Below are 12,711 nucleotides of genomic sequence, written 5' to 3' on the forward strand. Positions count from 1 at the left end.
ACCAACGTTGTAAAGCTCGTTTTGGACATGACAACTTGTACTTCTCATTGTTGCAACAGGTCCACCTGTATCCTTAAACAACTGGTTTTTCCCCATCTCCTCCACAAGTTATACTGACATCAAATATAGTGAAAGCAGGGGTTATACTGTGGGGGAGGGACATACAAAGCAACAAAGAGATAATCTTATAAATGTGTTAGAAACACATGCATGAAAGAAAAAAACATTAAAATACACATCTAAGGGTTCATTTTCCTGACATCACATTATCTGACCTTTTCCGCTTGACTCACATATATACTAGAGATTACAAATAAGGGAAACCATGGGACCTACGTTTCTTTGGGCCTGGCTTACTTCACTTAATATAATTTTTTCCAAGTTTTTCCATTTCCTAACAAATGGGGCAATGTCATTCTTTCTGATGGAGGCATAGAATTCCATTGTGTATATATACCACATTTTCTTGATCCATTCATCTACTGAGGGGCATCTGGGTTGGTTCCATATCTTAGCTATGGTAAATAATGCTGCAATAAACATAGTTGTGCTGGTAGCTTTAGTGTGGTCTTGTTTGTAAACATTAGGGTACATGCCCAAAAGTGGGATTGCTGGGTCATAGGGGAGTTCTATGTGAAGTCTTTTGAGGAACCTCCATACTGCTTTCCAAAGTGGTTGAACAAGTTTACATTCCCACCAACAATGAAGTAAGGTTCCTTTCTGTCCACATCCCCTCCAGCATCTGTTGTTGTTAGAGTTCTTGATTTTTGCCATTCTAACTGGAGTGAGGTGATATCTCAATGTTGTTTTGATTTGCATTTCTTTTATGGCTAGGGATGTTGAACATTTCTTCATGTGTCTATTGGCCATCCTTCTTTCTTCTTCAGAGAAGCTTCTCTTTAAGTCTTTCGCCCACTTACTTATTGGGCAGTTGTTTCTTTGAGGATTTGTTGTTGGGTGGTTTAATTTTTTGAGTTCCAAGTATATTTTAGATATGAGACCCTTGTCCGTTGTATGGCTAGTAAAGATCTTCTCCCAATCCGTGGGCTTTCTATTGATCTTGCTAGCTATGTCATTTGCCCTGCAGAAGCTCTGCAACCTTATGCAATCCCATTTGTCCAACCTTTCTTTGATTTGTTATGTTTCCGGGTCTCTATTCAGAAAATTTCGGCCTAAGCCAAGGAGACCTAGGGTTTCTCCTATTCCATCCTGTAATGTTTTCAGAGTGTCTGCTTTGACTTCAAGGTCTTTGATCCATTTGGAGTTGATTCTGGTGCAGGGTGATATATACGGACCTAGCTTAAGTTTTCTACATGTAGTTACCCAATTTTGCCAGCACCATTTACTGAAGAGGTTGTCTTTCTTCCATTCTATTGTTTTAGCTCCCTTATCGAAGATTAGATGGCTATAGGTCTGTAGGTTCATTTCTGGGTTTTCAATTCTATTCCATTGGTCCTGAGGTCTGTTCTTATGCCAATACCAAGCTGTTTTGATTACTATGGCTTTATAGTAGAGTTTGAAGTTTGGTATTGATATTCCTCCAGCAGTGTTCTTTCCATTCAGGAGCGTTTTTGCTATTCGGGGTCTTTTATTGTTCCATATGAATTTTTGAATTGCCTCTTCTATTTCCTTGAAGAATGAGGGTGGAATTTTGATAGGTATTGCGTTGAATTTGTAGATAGCCTTGGGAAGTATTGCCATTTTCACGATGTTAATCTTTCCAATCCAGGAGCATGGGAGGTTTTGCCATTTTTTAAGTTCTGTGTTGATTTCCTTTTTCAAGCTTTTAAAGTTTTCATCATAGAGGTCCTTCACTTCTTTAGTTAAGTTAATTCCTAGGTATTTTATTTTTTGTGGGGCTATTACAAATGGAGTTGCTTTCCTAATTTCAGCCACACTTTTCTCATTGTTGGCATACAGAAAAGCCATTGATTTTTGGGGGTTAACTTTATAACCTGCTACTTTGCCAAAGTTTTGAATCAGCTTGAGTAATTTGGGAGTGGAGTCTATGGGATTCTTTAAATACAAGATCATGTCATCTGCAAAGAGGGAGAGTTTTATTTCTTCTTTCCCTATTTGGATCCCCTTTATGTCTGCATCTTGTCTTATTGCTGTAGCTAGGCATTCTAATACTAGATTGAAGAGAAGTGGAGAGAGTGGGCATCCTTGTCTTGTTCCTGATTTAAGAGGAAATGGCTTTAGTTTTTCACCATTGAGTATAATGCTGGCTGTAGGTTTGTCGTATACAGCCTTTATTGTATTGAGGAATGTTCCATGGATTCCTAATTTTTCCAAAACCTTCATCATAAAGGGGTGTTGGATCTTGTCGAATGCATTTTCTGCAACTATTGAGATAACCATGTGGTTCTTATTCTTGCTCCTGTTGATGTGATGAATAATATTAATTGATTTGCGTATATTGAACCAGCTTTGCATCCCTGAAATGAATCCTGTTTGATCGTGGTGTATGATTTTTTGGATGAATAGTTGAAGTCGATTGGCCAAAATTTTGTTGAGAAGTTTTGCATCAATGTTCATCAAAGAAATGGGTCTATAGTACTCTTTCTTTGATGAATCCCTGCCTGGTTTTGGGATGAGGGTTATGATGGCTTCATAGAATGTGTTCGGTAGTGAGCTTTCTCTTTCAATTTCATTGAAGAGTTGGAGGAGTATTGGTGTGAGCTCTGCTTTGAAGGCCTTGTAAAATTCCGCTGTAAAACCATCTGGTCCTGGACTTTTCTTAGCTGGGAGGTTTCTTATTGCTGTTTCTATTTCAATGCTTGATATGGGCCTGTTAAGCTGGTTTAACTCATCTTGGTTTAGTTTTGGCATGTCAATATTTGCTAGGAAGAGGTCCATTTCTGTCAAGTTCTCAAACTTATTAGCATAAAGTTTTGAGAAGTATTCCCTTATAATGTTCTGAATCTTGGTTGTCTCCGTGGTGATGTTTCCATTCTCATCTCTGAGTTTATTAATTTGGGTGTGTTCTCTTCTTTTTCTGATAAGATTTGCTAAGGGTCTGTCAATTTTGTTAAGTTTTTCGAAGAACCAACTCTTTGTTTTGTTGATTCTTTCTATAGTTTTTTTGGATTCTAATTCATTTAATTCTGATTTAATTTTGATTATTTCTTTCCGTCTACTGGATTGGGGTTTATCTTGCTGCTCTTTTTCAAGGAGGTTTAGGTGTGTCATTAAATTGCTAGTTTCAGATCTCTCCAATTTGTTGATGTAGGAGCTCAGAGCTATAAACTTGCCTCTGAGTACTGCCTTTGCTGTGTCCCAGAGGAGCTGGTAATTTGTGTGTTCATTTTTGTTGAATAGCATGAACATTTGAATTTCCTTTCTAATCTCTTCCATGACCCACACTTGATTCAGCAGTGTGTTGTTCAGCCTCCATGTGATACCGGACTTTCTTTGGTGGTTTTGGTGTTGAGTTCTAATTTTATTCCCTTGTGGTCAGAGAGAATGCAAGGTATAACTTCAATGTTTCTGAATTTAGACAAGTTTGCTTTGTGGCCTAAAATGTGGTCTATTTTAGAAAACGTTCCATGTGCTGCTGAGAAAAACATGTATTCTGATGCTGCTGGGTGAAATGTTCGGTAAATGTCTGTTAAGTCTAGTTGATCTATGCAGCTGTTTAGATCTGCGGTTTCTCTGTTGAGTTTTTGCCGAGTTGATCTATCTAGTGGGGAGAGTGGTGTGTTAAAATCCCCAACAATTAATGTCTTTGGATCTATATGGGATTTGAGGGAAAGTAGTGGTTCTTTGATAAATTTGGGTGCTCCATTGTTTGGCGAATAGATATTTAGAATTGTAATATCCTCCTGAAGGAGAGATCCTTTAATTAGTATGTAGCGACCTTCTTTATCTCTTCTCACGAATTTTAATTTGAAGTCTATTTTATCTGATATTAAGATTGCAACTCCCGCCTGTTTATGGGGGTCGTTTGCTTGGTAGATTTTGTTCCAGCCTTTAACATTGAAAATGTGTTTGTTTTTATGGGCAAGATGTGACTCCTGCAGGCAGCAGATAGAAGGGTCTTGTTTTGTAATCCAACTAGACAGTCTATGTCGCTTAATTGGAGAGTTCAGTCCGTTAACGTTAAGAGATAGGACTGAGAGGTATTTGGGAGTTCCTGCCATGTTATCCACCTTCTTGGGGGCTGTGAAAACTGGGTTCTTCCTATGGTTCTTGGATTCTCAGTTTGGGTGCAGTTTCTTGGCCTTCGTTGCGGTCTTGTTGGTTTTCTATGTGTAGGACATCTTTAAGAATCTTTTGTAGGGCTGGTTTGGTGGAGATGTATTGTTTCAATTTTTCTTTGCTATGGAAGGTTTTTATTTGGCCTTCAGTTATGAAGGAGAGTTTAGCTGGGTACAGTATTCTTGGTTGATAGTTGTTTGCTTTTAGGGCATGGCATACATCATTCCAGGCTCTTCTTGCTTTGATTGTCTCTGCTGAGAAATCTGAGGTGATTCTAATTGGTTTCCCTTTATAGGTGATTAACCTTTTCTCCTTGACAGCTTTAAGGATCTTTTCCTTGTTCTGAGTTGATCCTGTGTGGATTATAATGTGACGGTGGGATGTCCTATTCTGGTCTGGTCTATTTTGGGGTTCTAAAAGCTTCTTGTATCTGAATAGGCCTATCTTTTTGTATGTTTGGGAAGTTCTCTGCTAGGATCCTGTTAAACAAATTTCCTAGACCATTAACTTCTGTTTCTAGGTGTTCCTCTACACCCATTATCCTTAGATTAGGCCTTCTGATGGTGTCTTCCAAGTGTTGGATAGATCTATCATACTTCTTGGACTTGTCTTGGATGATTGTATGTTCTTTCTCTATAATATCTAGGCTGTCTTCAGTCCCTGAGATTCGATCTTCTGCAAGGTCTAACCTGCTGTCAAGACTCTCTACTTTGTTTTTTATCTCTTTTCCTTCTAATTGGTCAGCTTTGATGGCTTCAAGTTCTTTGTTGAAGCTCTGTTTTAGGTCTTGTATGAATTTCTTTACTTCCTTAATTTGGTGTTCAGTGTTTGTTCTCAAATCACTTAATTGATTGGTTATGGTTTCTTTGGACTCCCATTCCTTCTGTAGGGTTCCATTCAGCATTCCCTTTGTGGTCTCCCTGACTTCCTTCAGCTCTTTGATAATGGATTCCATGAATGCCTTTAGTGATCTTTGTGTGTTCTCTACCTGGTCTCTCAATTCCTGAATTACTCTTTGATTAGCTTCCTCCCGTTTGTGGGATTCCTGCAGTTCTCTTTCCTCCCGTTCGTGGGATTCCTGCAGTTCTCTTTGAGTGTTCTCAGCCTGCTCACGCCATTCCTCCCTTTCTCTTTAAGTATTCTCAAGTTGTTCATGCAAATCCTGTATCAGTTTTTGAGTAGCTTCCTCACGCTTATGATATTCCTGTATAAAGTTTTGGGATGCCTCCTCTCTCTCCCTATCACGCTCATACAGAGTCCTTTGTAAGTTGTCAAACTTCTCATTTATCATGTTTGCCACCAGTGTTTGTAGAGCTATTTGGGAACTCTCCTCTGGATTGTTCATTATCTGATCTGACCCCTGATTTTAAGATTGGGAATTGAAATACCTGGATTTGCCATTTTTCTTGTGTTTTTTCGGCTTACTCTGCCCATTTGAGATGAAAATAGCACCAGTTTTGTGCTAGAACACTATCTTAAGGCAACCATCAACCAACGTTTGCATTTATACAGTCAATAGTCTACAGATACAATCTAGTTCAACAGATACATCTATTCAACATCAAACAACTATATGTTAATGGGCTTCCAATCACAGAGAAGAATTTGGAAAACCAGAAATTTTTAGGGTTAGGGAGAGATGTGGGTAAAAATTAGGAATAGATTTGTGTGGGGAGGCACAGGGAGAGTTAACTATGTCCTAATCTCAATGCAGGAAATAGGTTGGGTAGGTTGCAAGTAGAGAGGGAGAGAAAAAGAAGAAAGGGAAAGGGAAATGAAAAGAGACCAGAAAAAAAAATTAGAAACGTAAAAATTAATATAGTTATGGAGATTGAAAGACCATCTATTTAGAGAGGAATGTGAATATAATGAGAAAACAGGAGGGAGATAGAGGAGATGTGAAAAACTTAAAAAATGCTTAAAATATTATATAGGTATAAAGAGGTAGTACTGCTATTAAGGAATTTAAGTCTCAGAGGTTTCGGATTGAGTAATAAATTTGTAGATTAAGTGTGTACACAATGGGGGATAGGGTCTACTAGTTAACTATGGGTTTATCTGAGGATGTGCAGGACAAGAGTTAAGTCACATACAGAAGAACAAAAGAAAGGAAAAGGTGAAAAGGATAAGAAAGGGAGAAAAAAAGATCAGAAGTTCAGTAGAGCTAGACAAAAAACAAAAAGATAATTAAGGAAGAAAGAAAAAGAGAGAGAAGACAAGAAAAGAAAGGAAAACGTACATTCACATATTCCTAAAATAAAAATTATAAGAGGGAAAAAAAAGTTACTGGAAAACAATTATTTTTCAAAAAAGGCAAAAATTAAAGATTAATAAAAGTTTTAGAAAAGGAAAAAAAAATTTTTATATATGTAAGGTACCAAAAAAAAAAAAAAAGAAAAGAAAAAAGAAAAGAAGAAATAAAAAAAGTTCTTTGATTTTTTTTTTTTTTTTTTGGGAGGGGTGGGAAGAATCCTGTATCTCCCTTTTGTCTGTAACCAGCCTCTTGTTGGAGTCTCTGGTCAGCTTGAGGTCCTGTGGCTTGATTGGTTTCTTAAGTCAGTTTGTTCGAACAGGCAGAAAAATGCTCTGCTTTACCCAAGATTTTGAGATCCCCCTCCCAGGTTAGTTTAATGGGAGGGTGATCTGCTTTGAGAATCACAAAAGAGGGGTGATGAGGCTAGGTTCTGGTAGAGTTGAGGCCTTTCAACAAACAGTAGCTTTTCCCTGGGGCTATTTTGTGAAAAATTCACAGAGCCCACCCTGGAGCCATTCTCAGGGTTTCTGTTTTTCAATTGATTGTGGAGGCTGCTAGAGGGAGGGGCAGCCTCTGGGTCTGGTTACCCAGTGAGGAAAGCCACTCCAATGGCTGGTGCCTGAGCTGGGTGACTTTTCCCTGGATGGAGCTGAGTCTGGCAGGTCACTTTGCCGTTAAGTTCTTCTTGTGACCTGTTAAATGACTCGTTTTATTCCAAGGCCTGAGTTGGAGCTAGCAGCTCCTCCGAGCTTTGTCGGTATCCAAGATGGAGATCACCGGTGTTGGGGGGGGAGGGGTGGCCTTCCCTCCTCTGCTCCCTGAGAAGGAGTGAGGACGTCGGGCTTCTACTCACACCGAGCCTTGGATCCTGGGTCGTCTCTGGTCTGCAAACTGCAGGATGAAGATGTCCGCTCCTTGTCGGTTCTTGCTGGTGTTGAGTAGAATCCTCTTGCCTGCTGCGTCTGGCTCCTTCGTCCCGGACTCTCTGTGTGAGCGCTCAGGTATGGCCGCGGCTGCGGTCGCCGCTGCAACCTGCCGCCGCCCCGGCGGCTGCTGGCAGGCGCTCAGATGTGTCTCCTTGTCTTGGCTTCCCCTCTCTTGTCTAACTCTCTGTCCTGTGATGGCTCACTTGGTGTGATTCTCTGGCTTAGGACTGTTCACTGGAACTCTAAAACTGCTTTCTATGCGAGAGCTTGTTCAGATTCCAGCTTCTCCTCCGCCATCTTCCCGGAACTCCCTCCATGAGACTCTTATTTCCAATAAACCACTGAGAAAACCATAAGTGGTGCTGTGGCTCAAGTGGTAGAGCATTCGTCTTGAGCTGAAAAGCTGAGGGACAGCACCTAGGCCCAGAGTTCAAGCCCCACGAAGGACAAAAAACAAAACAAAACAAAACAACAATCATTTATAAATGTTGATAGAATATAATACAATAAGTTATAGAAAATCTTGTGTGTGTGTGTGTGTGTGTGTGTGTGTGTGCTTGTGTGTGTGTGTCAAACCTAGGGCTTGAACTCAGGTCCTGGGCACTGTCCCAAACCCTTTTTTTGCTCAATGGTAGTACCCTACCACTTGACCCATAGTTCCACTTCTGCCGTTTTTGTAGTTAATTAGCGATGAAGAGTCTCGTGGCCTTTCCTGCCTGTGGTAGCTTTGAATTGAGATTCTCACATCTCAGCCTCCTGAGTAGCTAGTATTGCATGAGTGAGCCATGAGCACCATGCTACATTTCATTTCATCTACTCACCAATTAGTTAAACATTTCATTGAGCAGTTATTTGTATTTGGATCTTTACTATTGAATATTGGGATTATATTAGAGTAAATGTGCCCAATCTATATAAGAACTTAATCTAAAAAAGTAAAAATAAAAATAAAAAAGACCAGTGGGTGGATAAGTAATTGTTGTAAAATAGCAAACTAGAATAGTGTCAATGCCTGTAGGAAGAGATGTGCACATGACAATTTGAGGGTTTGAAAAACATACGGAGTAGCAACTTAGAAATCCATTAAAGTAAACATAATGAAAAGCAATAGTCAAGAAAATATAATTCACAGAGATCTAGAGGCTAAGAAGACTGTCAATTAAATAACTGCAAGTCAGTCTGTACATGAAACATATCGACCCACAAGATGAATTGTTAGCTATTTTCCTAGAGACATAGACAGGGGTCACATACCAAATAGTCTATGAACTAATCCAAAGTGATTGTCTAATACGTAGTTATAGCTTGCCTAATTGTTCTGAAGCAATCTAACTTGTCTATATTTACAATTAGTAATGGTCATTAGAAACTAGTCTTAAATAGGGTAATTAGTGCTTATAGGCAATTTAAGTCTCTAACATCTGAACATACATTTACATATTGACACTACATATTTATACACACACACACACACACACAATTTAACAAGAATCACTGCTTGCTGATTCTATCTATCTTTCCAATACTCAATTACTAAATCACCAGATTTTAGTAATCTTGTAATATAACCTGCAAAAATAGACCCCATTATAAAAATGTATAAACTTTAAGATAAAATATTTCACCAGTCATTATTTAATAAGTAAGCATAGTTGTAGGTATATATTGAATGCCTATAATTTTGATGTTACTATTGATTAATATTATCTTTTTAGTTCTAAGCAATTACAAAGTAAATAAATCATTAGACTACACAAATGGAGTAACTTACATACAGGAATGACCAAATTTATTTATATGTATCAATTTTGCCAAACCACTGGGTGCTTCTAATACTCCTAGTTTATGTTACCAGTGCTTTTGACAAGGGGAAGTTTAGAGCTGATGTAATTCCCAACACATAGAAAACAGTTTCAAGTCTCTAGCTGATTTTCCTTTTTCTCTCTGCCTTTCACTTTTCAACTTTTACATGCTGCTAGGTGTGACCACCACATCAACTCCAGCCTTTATTTTCCAGTTATTTCCTGTTGCTATTTGTGATCTGTGCAAGTTGCCTAGGAAAGCTCTCTGACAAAGACAAATTGCGATGTCTATTATATAGAAAGTTGTTGCCTGGTTCTAAGCTATTGTGTGGAAAACCCTATTTATTTCTTTGCACATAAAAAAATACCAATCCTACTATAAAATTCCACTCTAAATCATATGCATTGGACAGCCAGAGTCAACAGAATTTTCTTAAAATTAAGAAATGTGTAAGATAGATTTTTATAACTCTTATCCCTTTGTCCATGATTAAAAAAAAAAAAAAAAAAAACACATCTTACGGCTGGGAAATTGACTCAGTGGTAGAATGCTTGCCTCCCATGCATGAGGCCCTAGGTTTGATTCCTCAGCACCACATAAGCAGAAAAAAAAGTCAGAAGTGGCACTCTGGCTTCAGTAGTAGGGCTCTAGCCTTAGGCTGAAGAGCTGAGGGAAAGTACTCAGGCCTAGAGTTCAGCCCTCACAACCGACAAAAAAAAAAAAAAAAATACACACCGTAGATTTTTCGGTGAAGTAACTGTGTGTTTAGAGGTATATCAATAAAATTATTTATCATAAAATAATTGTGCTATGACACTGCTTTAGACCATTTGGGTATGTATGCAGAAAAATCAAACTCACAGTCCTACATTCTTGGCCTACATATTTTTGGTTTATTATTCCATTTCAGTGATACCAACAAGTATTTGGTAGTTAGTATTTATGTGTTCAATTTTGCCAATTAAGAAACAGAATAAATAGAACTTCATTGACTTGGAGAGGACCAACAGCAGACACCAAGCAGACCCCAGAAAACTCACTGATGTTGGTTTGTTTTGATCTAGGTTGTTCATAGTATTTCACATCACTTTTGATCAATTTATAGTAGATTTGTAGACTAATACATTTTGTTCAAAGAAAAAGTTTATTACAAACTACAATAGTAAACTAAATTATATGCAGTCTCTCCTAAGGCATTAGGAATACTTGACTTTTGCAATGTCAAATTTCAGTTCTTCCATTTACATTTTGCCCTCATCAGTGAACACTATGAGTTTCTTTCCCTGAAAAAAAGAATTAAGGTTGCAAATACATACAGTAAAAGTCTTGAATTGAGACAGATAAAAATGAACAAATTAGCATATAATACTTCATAAGAATTCTAAATGGTATATATGTAATTTAGAATTAATTTATAAGATGTTATAAACTCAAAGTCACAATGTAAATTAGTAAGGATGATTTTGGTTATAATAGAAAAGTAATGAAATGTAATCTACAAAATAAGGACTTAGTTCAGTTAGATGTTGACTGGTAAATTGTTATCTGATAGAAAATATTAACTATTACTTATTATAAAATTGGTAAAATAAAGGTTTTATTTGGCAACATCAACAATATTGTTCTAATCTTATTTTCTCTTAGCACACAAATTACTTTTTCTTTAATTTGCAAAGTTTTAAGTGGGCAAAAAAAATGTCCTATATCTTCCATTGTGAAGGATGGAAGTATTTACTGGATAATCTTAATCATGGAAAATAATAACTAGTTCATATATTTTCTATTAATATTCCTTCATTATAAAAAATAAAATCACATCCTTATTCTATTCTTTCTTTTTATTTAGTTCTTTTAATTGTCAAGGTGATGTACAGAGGGGTTTCAGTTACATAAGAAAGGTAAAGAGTACATTTCTTGACAACCTTGATACCCCTTCCCTCAATTTTTTCCTACTTTCCCTCTCCCCCAACCCCACCCCAAGATGTGCAGATTATTTCCAACATATTATCTTGTATATATCACTGTTGCATTGATCCCCCCTTGTCCTTTGTCTCACCATTCTGTTGTTCCCCTTCCCTTCCATAATTCAAATAAACCTATATACAATACCAGGGTACCAAAATCAAATACAGTAACAACAGGGGATATACCATAGGGGGCAGGATGTACAAAAGAAACAAGAAATCATATAGTACATTAAAAACAACAACAACAAAGAAAATCCTCTTGTATCCATATCTTGGAAGTCATTTCCCTTAGCATCACCTTATATGGTCATATTTACATAGCTATTGAGCTATTCTGATCATCTTCTAACATTATCCTAGACGTATACTACTTATTGAAAATAAGGGAATCCATGGGACCTATGTATCTTTGGGTCTGGCTTACTTCAGTTAATATAATTTTCCAAGTCTTTCCATTTCATTACAAATGGGGCAATGTCATTCTTTCTGATGGAAGCAGAGAACTCCATTGTATATACAACCCAGATGCTTCCATATCTTAGATATGGTGAATATTGCTGTGATAAACAAAGTTGTGCTGGTAGCTTGTTTGTGGTCATTTGGGTAAATGCACAGAAGTGGGATTGCTGGGTCATAGGGGAGCTCTATGTGTAATCTTTTGAGGAACTTCCATACTGCTTTTCAGAGTCGTGGAACAAGTTTACACTCCCACCAACAGTGCACTTAGGGTTCCCTTCTGTCCACATCCCCTCCAGAATCTGTTGTTATTAGATTTCTTGATTATAGCCATTCTAACTGGTGTAAGGTGGAATCTCAATGTTGTTTTGATTTGTATTTCTTTTATGGCTGGAGAAGCTGAGCATTTCTTCATGTGTCTATTGGCTATACTTCTTCAGAGAAGTCTCTTTTTAAGTCTTTAGACACTTACTAATGGGGCAGTTGTTTCCTTGAGGGTTTGCTTTTGGAGGATTTATTTTTATTTTTTTGAATTCTAAGTATCTTAGATATGAGGCCTTTGTCTGTTGTATGGCTAGTGAAGATCTTCTCCCAATCCGTGTGTTTTCTATTGATCTTGTTAGCTATGCCCTTTGCCATGCAGAAGCTCTGCAGTTTCATGCAATCCCATTTGTCCAAACTTTCTTTAATTTGTTGCATTTCTGGATCTTTATTAAGAATATTTTGGCCTGTAGCAAGGAACCTGAGAGTTTCTCCCATTCCTTCCTGTAAAATGTTGTCTCTTTCTGTCTGCTTTTACTTGGAGGCCTTTGATCCATTTGGAGTTGATTCTGGCACAGGGTTATACATAAGGATCTAACTTTAGTTTTCTACAGGAGTTTAATCAGTGTTGCCAAAACCATTTCCTGAAGAGTCTATCTTTTTTCCATACTATTTGTTTGGCTACCTTATTGAAGATTAGGTTTGTGGGTTCATTTATGGGTCTTCAGTGCTATTCCATTGGTTCTCAGGTCTGTTCCGATGCCATACCAAGCTGTTTGGTTACTATGGCTTTGTAGTAGAGTTTGAAGTTTGGTATTGATATTCCTCCTGCACTGTTCTTTCT

This window comes from Dipodomys spectabilis, unplaced genomic scaffold (assembly GCF_019054845.1).
Source record: "Dipodomys spectabilis isolate Male_0828 unplaced genomic scaffold, ASM1905484v1 ptg000140l, whole genome shotgun sequence".
In the NCBI taxonomy this organism is placed as follows: Eukaryota; Metazoa; Chordata; class Mammalia; order Rodentia; family Heteromyidae; genus Dipodomys; species Dipodomys spectabilis.